The sequence below is a fragment of the Ranitomeya imitator genome, chromosome 8 (genome assembly GCF_032444005.1).
Source record: "Ranitomeya imitator isolate aRanImi1 chromosome 8, aRanImi1.pri, whole genome shotgun sequence".
In the NCBI taxonomy this organism is placed as follows: Eukaryota; Metazoa; Chordata; class Amphibia; order Anura; family Dendrobatidae; genus Ranitomeya; species Ranitomeya imitator.
Genome location: NC_091289.1, coordinates 157,123,963 through 157,136,269, shown reverse-complemented (window position 1 = coordinate 157,136,269; position 12,307 = coordinate 157,123,963).

Here is a 12,307-nt window from a genome sequence, read left to right as displayed (position 1 = left end):
CGCTGAAGACCCTCGCTCTGTAACAAATAAAAAATAATAAACCAACAATATACATACCTTCCGTAGATCTGTAACGTCCCACGTTGTAAATCCATCTGAAGGGGTTAAAATATTTTACAGCCAGGAGCTCTGCTAATGCAGCGCTGCTCATGGCTGTAAACCCCAGCGAATGAAGTTAATGTAGGTCAATGACCTGTAGTTACCTTCATTCGCGGTGATGCGCCCCCTGCTGGAGCAGAGCTTGTGGCTGTAAAATATTTTAACCCCTTCAGATGGATTTACAACGTGGGATGTTACAGATCTACAGAAGGTATGGATATTGTTGGTTTATTATTTTTTATTTGTTACAGAGCGAGGGTCTTCAGCGAGTGGATTGAGCGTACAATAAAATATTAAAACAACCTGTATTTTTATTTCATTAAAATACTTTTTAATAATGTGTGTGTGTTTTTTTAACCATTTAATGCAAATGGATTAATAATGGATAGGTGTCAGAATTGACGCCTCTCCATTATTAATCTGGCTTAATGTCACCTTACAATAGCAAGGTGACATTAACCCGTTATTACTCCATATCCCACCGCTATGCGGGAATGGGAAGAGAGTGGCCAAGTGCCAGAATAGGCGCATCTTCCAGATGTGCCTTTTCTGGGGTGGCTGGGGGCAAATGTTTTTAGCCAGGGGGGGCAAAACCGTGGACCCTCTCCAGGCTATTCATATCTGCCCTCAGTCACTGGCTTTACTACTCAGGTGGAGAAAATTGCGTGGGAGCCCATGACAATTTTTTCTGCAATTTAACCCTTAAATTTAAGAGAAATTTTGCATATACACACTACTAACATTAGTAGTGTGGAATATGCAAAAAAAGGGGGATATGACATGTTTACTGTATGTAAACCATGTCTCATATCATGTCGGGTTTTGGCAGGAGAAATAAAAAGCCGGTAATTGAATTACCGGCTTTTCTGCTATATCGCCCTGAAGGAAATGTAAAAAAAAAAAACCCATAGACTTACATTGGGTTTCGAGTTTCAGCTGATCCCCGACCCCGAATTTTCAATAGGATCGGCCGATTTGACTCGACCCGACTTTTGAGAAAGTCGGGTTTCGTGAAACCCGACTTGACCCTAAAAAACTAAAAGTCGCTCAACCCTACTTATGACCATGTGATATTACTGTTTTTCTTTTCTAATAAAATTGCAAAATTTCTACATTTCAGTTTTTTCAGTCAAGATGAGGTGCAGAGTATACATTAATGTGAAAAAAAGTGAACTTTCTTGAATTTACCAAAAAGCTGGAATGAAACAAAGAGTGAAAAATTTAAAGGGGTCTGAATACTTTCCGTACCCACTGTATATATATGTATATATAAAATAGAGAGACATATAGAATTAACTCCTTCACAACATGCGCCATACCTGTACTGCGCATGTCATGTCTCCCCCTTTGATGTGGACTTCGGTGCTGAGCCCACATGTTTCATTGCTCATGTCAACTGTTTTGAACAGCTGACATGTGCGTTTAACAGCCGCAAGTGGAATCGAGATCCACTCGCGGCTGTCAACCCGTTAAATGCCACTGTCAATCTCTGACAGCGGCATTTAACTCGCGCTTCTGGGAAGCGCGACAGAAATCCCGCCAATTGGTGACCTTGTCACGTGATGGCGGATCACCCATGGACTGGTATGACAAGCAGAGGTCTCCATCAGACCTCTATCATTGTCATAGCCAGATTGCTATAGGCACCGCCCGGTGGTCAGCACTCATAGCAAGTTAGTATTTCTGCTACATGCAGGCGATCTGACAACTGCAGCTTCTAGTCTCCCATGGAGACTATTGAAGCATATAAAAAGTAACAAAAATAATTTAAAAAATTTAAAAAAATATAAAAGTACAAATCACCCCTCTTTTCCCCCATTCAAAATAAAACAATAAAAGAAAATCAAACACACATATTTGGTATCGCCGCATTCAAAATCGCCCAATCTACCAATGTAAAAAAAGGATCCTGATAGCTAAATGATGCAACGAGAAATAAGTCAAAACGCCAGAATTACTTTTTTTTGGTCGTCACCATGTTGCAATAAAATGCAATAATGGGCGATCAAAAGGTTGCATCTACACCAAAATGGTGTTAATAAAAATGTCAACTTGGCATGCAAAATATAAGCCCTCGCCCAGCCCCAAATCACGAAAAATTGAGACGTTACAGGTATCAGAAAATGGAGCCTTTTTTAACCAAAGTTTGGATTTATTTTTCACCACTTAATTAAAAAAGAACCTAGACATGCTTGGTATCTGTGAACTCGTAATGAATGACCAGGAGAATCACAATGGCAGGTCAGTTTTAGCATTTAGTGAACACGGTTAATAAAAACCGAAATAAACAACTGTGGAATAGCATTTTTTTTTTCAATTTCACCACATTTGGAATTTTTCATGTTTTCCTGTACACAATATGTTAAAACCAATGGTGTTGTTCAAACATTCAACTTGCCCTGTAAAAAACAAGCCATCATATGGCCATTTTGAAAGGAAAATAAAAAAGTTATGGCTCTGGAAAAATCGGGAGCAAAAAATGAAAATGCAAAAATGGAACATGGGCCAAGGGTTAAGGTGTTAAATACATTTTAAGTCCATTCATTAGATGCTCCAGATTAATGAAGAGGCATGCACCTAATCATGAAACAGGAGCATCTAACTCTAGCTCAAGTCCAAAGAGTCTATAGCAGCTAAATGGTGCAAAATAATAAAACCCAACTATAAAAATGATTTTAAATCTCAAATAAATGTATTTGGGTAAAAAAAATGTCTCCAAAGATGGACAGCACCTTTAAGTTTTAACCTATGATGGTAATGGGTGATAATTTTGAACACAGTCACTATTTGGAGTTTTATAGTAAAATTGGGCAATAAATATGGCCTGAACATTGTTGGATGAAATAAAAGGATATATTGTGGCTGCTAAATGAAAGAATCCTAATCAATTTTGAGCTTGGGTGCAGTGTTTTGTGTTCAACCAGCAAAATGTACGTGAGGGAAGAAAATAACTTTGCTGAAACAATTATGTGCCTCCATCCTCTGATGTCATTTAGAGGAAAGTGAATACAGGAAAAATACAGTATGTCATTATATCAATTATGATGTGGCAATTATGTGACATTTGTGATGGTGCATGGAGAAGGCACAATGGATTGCATTGTCTGAGGCTAATCTAATTCCGGATGATCCTCAGATAGAAGCAGCCGCAGGGTGTGTATGCCTTGATATGGACGTGAGGTGTAGCTTCTCTTCAATAAAATCACAGGGCTTCAAGGCACTGTCTGATAGAAAGTGTAAAACGAGATTCTCTCCCAAATTAGAGACCTAAATGTGATCATCTTCCAGCAATGCTAGAACACGGATCATTATGTGCACTGTCACCATTTCATAAGTCTTCAAATATAGAATGGCATAATTGGAAAACGTACAGAGGATGAAAAACAAACCCAGATTTATTAAGATATAAGTAATAATTAAGTGACGGTCATACAGCGATATATCGTATAGAGCTATTTAAAATGTATATGAGAAAAAAATTAGCAATACTCTCGTAAGGTAGAGAATGAGATATTAAAGGGAACCTGTCACCCCCAAAATCGCGGGTGAGGTAAGCCCACCGGCATCAGGGGCTTATCTACAGCATTCTGGAATGCTGTAGATAAGCCCCCAATGTATCCTAAAAGATGAGAAAAAGATGTTAGATTATACTCACCCAGGGATGTTCCTGCTGTTGGTCCGGGTCTGGCACCTCCCATCTTCATCAGATGACGTCCTCTTCTGGTCTTCATGCTGCGGCTCCAGCGCAGGTGTACTTTGTCTGCCCTGTTGAAGGCAGAGCAAAGTACTGCAGTGCGCAAGCGCCGGGCCTTTCTGACCAATCCCGGCGCCTGCGCACTGCGGTACTTTGCTCTGCCCTCAACAGGGAAGACAAAGTATGCCTGCGCTGGAGCCGCAGCGTGAAGACCAGAAGAGGACGCCATCTGATGAAGATGTGAGGCGCCGGACAGCGGGAATGCCTGTGGGTGAGTATAATCTAATGTCTTTTTCTCATCTTTTAGGATACATCGGGGGCTTATCTACAACATTACAGAATGCTGTAGATAAGCCCCTGATGCCGGTGGGCTTACCTCACCCGCGATTTTGGGGGTGACAGGTTCCCTTTAAATTTGTATTTGTAAAGGTATGGTACCTAAAATGTGTACGTATGTATAGATTTAACAAGAGTTTACATAAAATGTCAATTTTATTCACAATTTCTTAAACATTTTAATGCTTAAAAATAAGTCATTTTAACTGGGGTTATATAGAGCTGAAACATTTAAAAATCCAAGGATGTCAACATGATATATAAAGTCAATTCTATCAGTAAATGCTTGCCAAATTTTGGATATAACTACTATGCTGTCATAGTGTTATGAGTCAGAAAGGGTCTTAAGATTAATGAATGAGGCTCTCTGTCACAAGGAGGTTTTTGCAAGTTTCACCAACTGTCATGGCGACGACAGAGTCTGTGGAATCTACAGATTCTTAAACTCTTCCTTGTACCTCCATTGATAGCTAGCTATAATCAGCGCAGGGTGACATCAGCTCTTAGAACTTCAGCTCCTAGGCAGGTTAGCAAGAGCTAATATTTTGCTAGATTAATCTCCTTTAGGCAAGGGTCACAATTCCGAGTGTCGGCAGCAGTGCTGGGTATTGACATGCGCGACTTGTGTGAGTTTCTCACAAGTGTGACCCCGGCGTTAGTCACATACTTAGGGAGAATCAATCATGTTTCCTCTCCTTCTGTTTTACCTGTCTTTGCTATGCAGGTAATGCCACTTAACCCCTTCGTGACATGCGCCGTACTAGTACTGCGCTGCCGGCACTGCATTAGTGCCAGCAGCAGTACTAGTACGGCGCACCGATCACCGCGGTCTCGCGCTGAGCGCCGCGGTGATCGGGTGCGGGTGTCAGCTGTATATGACAGCTGACACCCCGCAGCAATGCCCACGATCGGCGCTATCGCCGATCGCGGGCATTTAACCCCTCTGATGCCGCTGTCAGTAGTGACAGCGGCATAGAGGGGGATCGCGCAGGGATGGGGGCTCCCTGCGCTCTCCCACCGGAGCAACGCAATGAGATCGCGTTGCTCCGGTGACCGGGAAGGAGTCCCCGGATCCAAGATGGCCGCCGGACTCCTTCCGGGTCATGAAGTGACCTGGCTAGCCGGCGCCTGCTGAGAGCAGGCGCTGGAAAGCCAGCTAAGCTGCCTGTCAGATCGTTGATCTGACAGTGTGCTATGCACAGTGTCAGATCAACGATCTGATCTAATACAGAGATGTCCCACCCTGGGACAATGTTAGAAAGTAAAAAAAAAAAAATAGAATGTGTAAAAAGAAATTAAAAAAAATCCCCAAATAAAAAAAAAAAAACATTTCCCAATAAATCCATTTATTTATGTAAAAAAAATAAAAAATAAATAAATGTACACATATTTGGTATCGCCGCGTCCGTAATGACCCGCTCTATAAAACTATCCCACTAGTTAACCCCTTCAGTGAACACCGCAAAAAAAAAAAAAAAACAAGGCAAAAAACAACGCTTTATTATCATACAGGCGAACAAAAAGTGGAATAACACGCGTTCAAAACGACGGATATAAATAACCATGGTACCGCTGAAAACGTCATCTTGTCCTGCAAAAAAAATGCCACCATACAGCATCATCAGCAGAAAAATAAAAAAGTTATAGCTCTCAGAATAATGCGATGCAAAAACAATTATTTTTTTTATATAAAATAGTTTTTATTGTGTAAAAGCGCCAAAACATAAAAAAAATTACATAAATGAGGTATCGCTGTAATCGTACTGACCCGAAGAATAAAACTGCTTTATCCATTTTACCACACATGGAACGGTATAAACGCCCCCCCTAAAAGAAATTCAGGAATAGCTGGTTTTTGTTCATTCCGCCTCACAAAAATCGGAATAAAAAGCGATCAAAAAATGTCATCTGCCCGAAAATGTTACCATTAAAAACGTCAACTCGTCCCGCAAAAAACAAGACCTCATATGACTCTGTGGGCCAAAATATGGATAAATTATAGCTCTCAAAATGTGGTGATGCAAAAACTATTTTTTGCAATAAAAAGCGTCTTTTAGTGTGTGACAGCTGCCAATCATAAAAATCCGCCAAAAAAACGCTATAAAAGTAAATTAAACCCCCCTTCATCACCCCCTTAGTTAGGGAAAAATAATATAATGTAAAAAAATGTATTTATTTCCATTTTACCATTAGTGCTAGGGTTAGGGCTAGGGTTAGGGCTAGGGCTAGGGTTAGGGCTATGGTTAGGGCTAGGGTTAGGGCTAGGGCTAGGGTTAGGGTTAGGGCTAGGGTTAGGGTTGGGGTTAGGGTTTCAGTTATAATTGGGGGTTTCCACTGTTTAGGCACATCAGGGGCTCTCCAAACGTGACATGGCGTCCGATCTCAATTCCAGCCAATTCTGCTTTGAAAAAGTAAAACAGGGCTCCTTCCCTTCCGAGTTCTCCTGTGTGCCCAAACAGTGGTTCCCCCCAACATATGGGGTATCAGCGTTCTCAGGACAAGTTGGACAACAACTTTTGGGGTCCAATTTGTCCTGTTACCCTTGGGAAAATAAAAACATAGGGGATAAAATATCATTTTCGTGGAAAAAAAAATATTTTTAATTTTCACGGCTCTGCGTTATAAACTGTAGTGAAACACTTGTTGGTTCAAAGCTCTCACAACACATCTAGATAAGTTCCTTTGGGGGTCTAGTTTCCAATATGGGGTCACTTGTGGGGGGTTTCTACTGTTTAGGTACATCAGGGGCTCTGCAAATGCAACATGACGCCTGCAGACCAATCCATCTAAGTCTGCATTTCAAATGGCGCTCCTTCCCTTTCGAGCTCTGCCGTGCACCCAAACAGTGGTTCCCCCCAACATATGGGGTATCAGCGTTCTCAGGACAAGTTGGACAACAACTTTTGGGGTCCAATTTGTCCTGTTACCCTTGGGAAAATAAAAACATAGGGGATAAAATATCATTTTCGTGGAAAAAAAAATATTTTTTATTTTCACGGCTCTGCGTTATAAACTGTAGTGAAACACTTGTTGGTTCAAAGCTCTCACAACACATCTAGATAAGTTCCTTGGGGGGGTCTAGTTTCCAATATGGGGTCACTTGTGGTGGGTTTCTACTGTTTAGGTACATCAGGGGCTCTGCAAATGCAACATGACACCTGCAGTCCATTCCATCTAAGTCTGCATTTCAAACGGTGCTCCTTCCCTTCCGAGCTCTGCCATGCACTCAAACGGTGGTTCCCCCCCACACGTGGGGTATCAGCGTACTCAGGACAAATTGGACAATAACATTTGTGGTCCAATTTCTCCTGTTACCCTTGGGAAAAAAAAATTGCGGGCTAAAACATCATTTTGTGGAAAGAAAAAATTATTTTTTAATTTTCACAATGCTACATTCTAAACTTTAGTGAAACAATTGGGGGTTAAAAGTGCTCACCACACATCTAGATAAGTTCCTTAGGGGGTCTTCTTTCCAAAATGGGGTCACTTGTGGGGGGTTTCCACTGTTAAGGCACGTCAGGGGCTCTCCAAATGCGACATGGCGTCCGATCTCAATTCCAGCCAATTTTGCATTGAAAAGTCAAATGGCACTCCTTCCCTTCCGAGCTCTGCCATGCGCTCAAACAGTGGTTTATCCCCATATATGAAGTATCAACGTACTCAGGACAAATTGCACAACAACTTTTGGGGTCCAATTTATCCTTTTACCCTTGGGAAAATAAAAAATTTGGGGCAAAAAGATCATTTTTTGTGAAAATTAATATTAATTTTTTTTTACGGCTCCACATTATAAACTTCTGTGAAGCACTTGGAGGTTCAAAGTGCTCACCACACATCTAGATTAGTTCCTTAGGGGGTCTACTTTCCACAATGGTGTCACTTGTGGGGGTTTCCACTGTTTAGGCACATCAGGGGCTCTCCAATCGTGACATGGGCTCCGATCTCAATTCCAGCAAATCTTGCATTGAAAAGTCAAATGGCGCTCCTTCCCTTCCGAGCTCTGCCATGCGCTCAAACAGTGGTTTATCCCCATATATGAAGTATCAACGTACTCAGGACAAATTGCACAACAACTTTTGGGGTCCAATTTATCCTTTTACCCTTGGGAAAATAAAAAATTTGGGGCAAAAAGATCATTTTTTGTGAAAATTAATATTAATTTTTTTTTACGGCTCCACATTATAAACTTCTGTGAAGCACTTGGAGGTTCAAAGTGCTCACCACACATCTAGATTAGTTCCTTAGGGGGTCTACTTTCCAAAATGGTGTCACTTGTGGGGGTTTCCACTGTTTAGGCACATCAGGGGCTCTCCAATCGTGACATGGGCTCCGATCTCAATTCCAGCAAATCTTGCATTGAAAAATCAAATGGCGCTCCTTCCCTTCCGAGCTCTGCCATGTGCCCAAACAGTGGATTACCCCCACATATGGGGTATCGGCGTACTCAGAACAAATTGTACAACGACTTTTGTGGTCCAATTTCTCCTGTTACCCTTGGTAAAATGAAACAAATTGGACCTGAAGTAAAAATTTTGTGAAAAAAAAGTTAAATGTTCAATTTTTTTAAACATTCAAAAAATTCCTGTGAAGCACCTGAAGGGTTAATAAACTTTTTGAATGTAGTTTTGAGTACCTTGAGGGGTGCCGTTTTTAGAATGGTGTCACTTTTGGGCATTTTCTGTCATATAGACCCCTCAAAGTCACTTCAAGTGTGAGGTGGTCCGTAAAAAAATGATGTTGCAAATTTTGTTGCAAAAATGAGAAATCGCTGGTCAACTTTTAACCCTTATAACGTCCTAACAAAAAAAAATTATGTTTCCAAAATTGTGCTGATGTAAAGCAGACTTGTGGGAAATGTTGTTTATTAACTATATTATGTGATATAACTCTCTAATTTAAGGGCATAAAAACTAAGAGTTTGAAAATTGCTAAATTTTCATAATTTCCGACAAATTTTTGTTTTTTTCACAAATAAATGCAAGTCATATCGAAGAAATTTTACCACTATCATGAAGTACAATATGTCACGAGAAAACAGTGTCAGAATCACCGGGATCCGTTGAAGCGTTTCAGAGTTATGACCTCATAAAGTGACAGTGGTCAGAATTGTAAAAATTGGCCCTGTCACTTAGGTGAAAACAGGCTTTGGGGTGAAGGGGTTAAAGTTAGTCTATCCTGATCTAGAGAGGTGGATACATTGCGGTTTACTGGTGGTTATTCCAAAGTTGTAGCGAACGGTGTTTGGTGAAGCCTTTATTTTTCCCTTGGCATCTTTATGTCACTTTGTTGGCTCACAGTCTTTACGCTTTTATTCCATAGTGTTTTACCTGTGAGAGTGCAGCTCCTATCTGCCGTATATTTCACAGCCGTATTTTACTGGCTGAGAAAACCACAGCATGCTGCGTTTGTCAGCGTATTGCGCAAAAAATCCGCCAATGAAAGTCTATGGGGGCAAGAAAAATACTGATTACACATGGACCATCAGTGTGACTTGCGAGAAATACGCAGCGGTGTTCTATAGAAAAGCCGTTAATTCAATGCGGTACACAGTAAAATCACATTGACAGGTTAGAATAGAATAGAAAAAAAACATAAAAAAGCAACAATATCCCATACCTCTCCGGTGTTCACTCATGTCCCACGCTGTGAATCCATCTGAAGGGGTTAAATAAATTTACAACCAGGAGCCTGCTAATGCAGCTGTTGCTCCTGGTTGTAAAAACTGGGGAATGAATTTAATGCAGGGAAACGTAGCATCGCAGACTTGCGGTGATGCGCCCCATGGTGGCATAAACTCATATGAACTCTAGCGTGAGAAAATATTCAGAAAGATTCCAACGAATATATTTTTTCAGCATACCGAATACACTCGGTTAGCACATGAGCTTGCTAACCCCTTTTCTCAGAACAGTTCGCTCCAACTTGCGTATAAATAATCGGTCCCATTCTCATCCAAGAGATATTCTATTCTCTCACTTATCATCCGTGTACTGTCCATAAGCAATGTATTTTTTTTTTTACTAAGCAGCTATTAATCTTTTACAGGGAAATTTACACTTTCCTATGCGACAGAATTGTAATGTGTTTGTAAAAATAAGATGCGATAATGATGGTCCGAATGAAATGCAATTTTTTTCTTGCACTGTCCAATTGCTGAGTGATATCACAGTATGCTGCGATTTTTTCTCATACAGCTAAAAAAAATACACAGATCTGCACTACCTCATTGAATAACATTGGTTTGAGTGCAATCCAGTTTATCAGATTGCACTTGTCTGATTTATATACTAGTGTGAACGAACCCTTATTGTCATGTTTTTCTAGTGTTTTTACTTTTTGCAGGTTTCCCGTTTGGTAAACATTGGATTTGATGGACTACGTTGGACCGGCATGGGATCCATGTTTTTAATAAAATGGTCAAAGAGGAGAGGTGCCAGGAATGTCATTTTTTAAAATAAAGTATTTATTTATTTATTTATTTTTTTAACACTTTTTTGCAGTATTAGTAATGTATCTGACATACAACCTTCCATTGCTATCACTGGGATTAGGTATCAGCAAATTGTGTGTTTTGTCCCAACGGGTTGTTCCCCCTTCTATTTTTTATTCTTACAATGTGCCAAAGAGCTAAGGGACAGGTAGTTGCTCCAGTCAGCCTGTTGTCATTAAGTGTATTGTTGACAGTCACCCTTCATCAGCAGAGCAGCCTGGAAGAGAAACAGCTGCCGTACAGTTGACGTAGAGCAGCAGAATCAACGACAGGAGCGATCAGTGACCACTCTGAGCCAGTCCCAGGTAGATCAGGTAGGTAGTTAGCAACTACCTGGTGTTAGGGCTAGCGGAACGCACCAAATAATAAGACTGATAGTGTACGGTGCGTTCGTAGCCCGGGGTCCACCGTGCAGAGATAGAACCTGCTGCTGATTAATGACGGACTATATGGCGGTACTCATAAGTATACTCGCGTGGGTTAAACTTCACCCAACGTGAAGGAAGCGATCCTGTTGCGTCACAGGATCGCGGTACCGCACATAGAAGGCGAGCAAGCAGTCAGCGAACTTAACCCCAACTAGGATTGAAGTCCGAATAGACCACTTGCTGACACAACACCGCAACAGGGTGTGTTAGGCAACTCTTATAATTAGAGCACCGAAGTGCGAACTGGCAGGCACCACTAAGCACCCAGAAGTGGGTCAGGAAGCGCACTACTGGCGCGTGGCGCCGCACTGGTGGTCACAGCAATAGACGCTGATATGTGTGTGACACGTTGAGTGATTTGTCGGGCGCTAGATAGCAGCCATACTCCATACGCGAACAGTCATACAATAGGGTAGGGGTATTTAATGAACGACTTGCACTCACAACAAACACACGTATTCAATTGTACACTAGCGCATGGCCGTGCGGTCATGCGCAGTTTATATAATTGCAGGACAGGAAGTGGCCACAGAAACTTTGCCCTTCCAGGGCCTGCCAAGAGGACCAATGGAATGCGCTGCAGAGCCAGAGCACATGACCCTCGATCTCCAACGGGAGATCTTGCTCTGGGCATGCTCAGTGTGCGCAAACAAGGACTTAGTCCCAGGGAAGTCCGCTCGCCGCTGACCAGCACTGACTTTAATGGCAGGAGCTGAAGAAGCAGCAGTAACTCTCTGTACAGAGTGAGAGCGAGCAAGACACTGGGAGCGACGTCCCTGCTGAGCAGACTCCACTGCGGCTGGAGGAGAATGGGAGACCGCAGCGGAGATGGATCAAGATTCCCCCTGTGCAGCAGAGGAAACTCAACTCCTAACATTACCCCCCCTCCTAGGGCCCCCCCCTCCTTGGGCCTCGCTACGCTCGAAGGCAGCAATGAGCTGTGGGGCCCGAATGTTTTCAGCAGGCTCCCAAGACCTGTCCTCTGGACCATAACCCTTCCAATCCACCAAATAAAACTTTTTGCCGGGTACCACCTTGCACCCCAAAATAGCGTTCACCTCGTAATCGTCCGTAGACGAACCCGATGTCCCGGCAGATGACTCGGAAAACCGGGACATGTATACGGGTTTCAAGAGGGACACATGAAAGGTGTCGGTGATACCCAAGCGTGGAGGAAGAGCCAGGCGGTAGACCACAGGATTAACCCGTTCGAGAACCTTGAAGGGACCCAAGTAGCGAGGAGCAAACTTAGTGGACTCA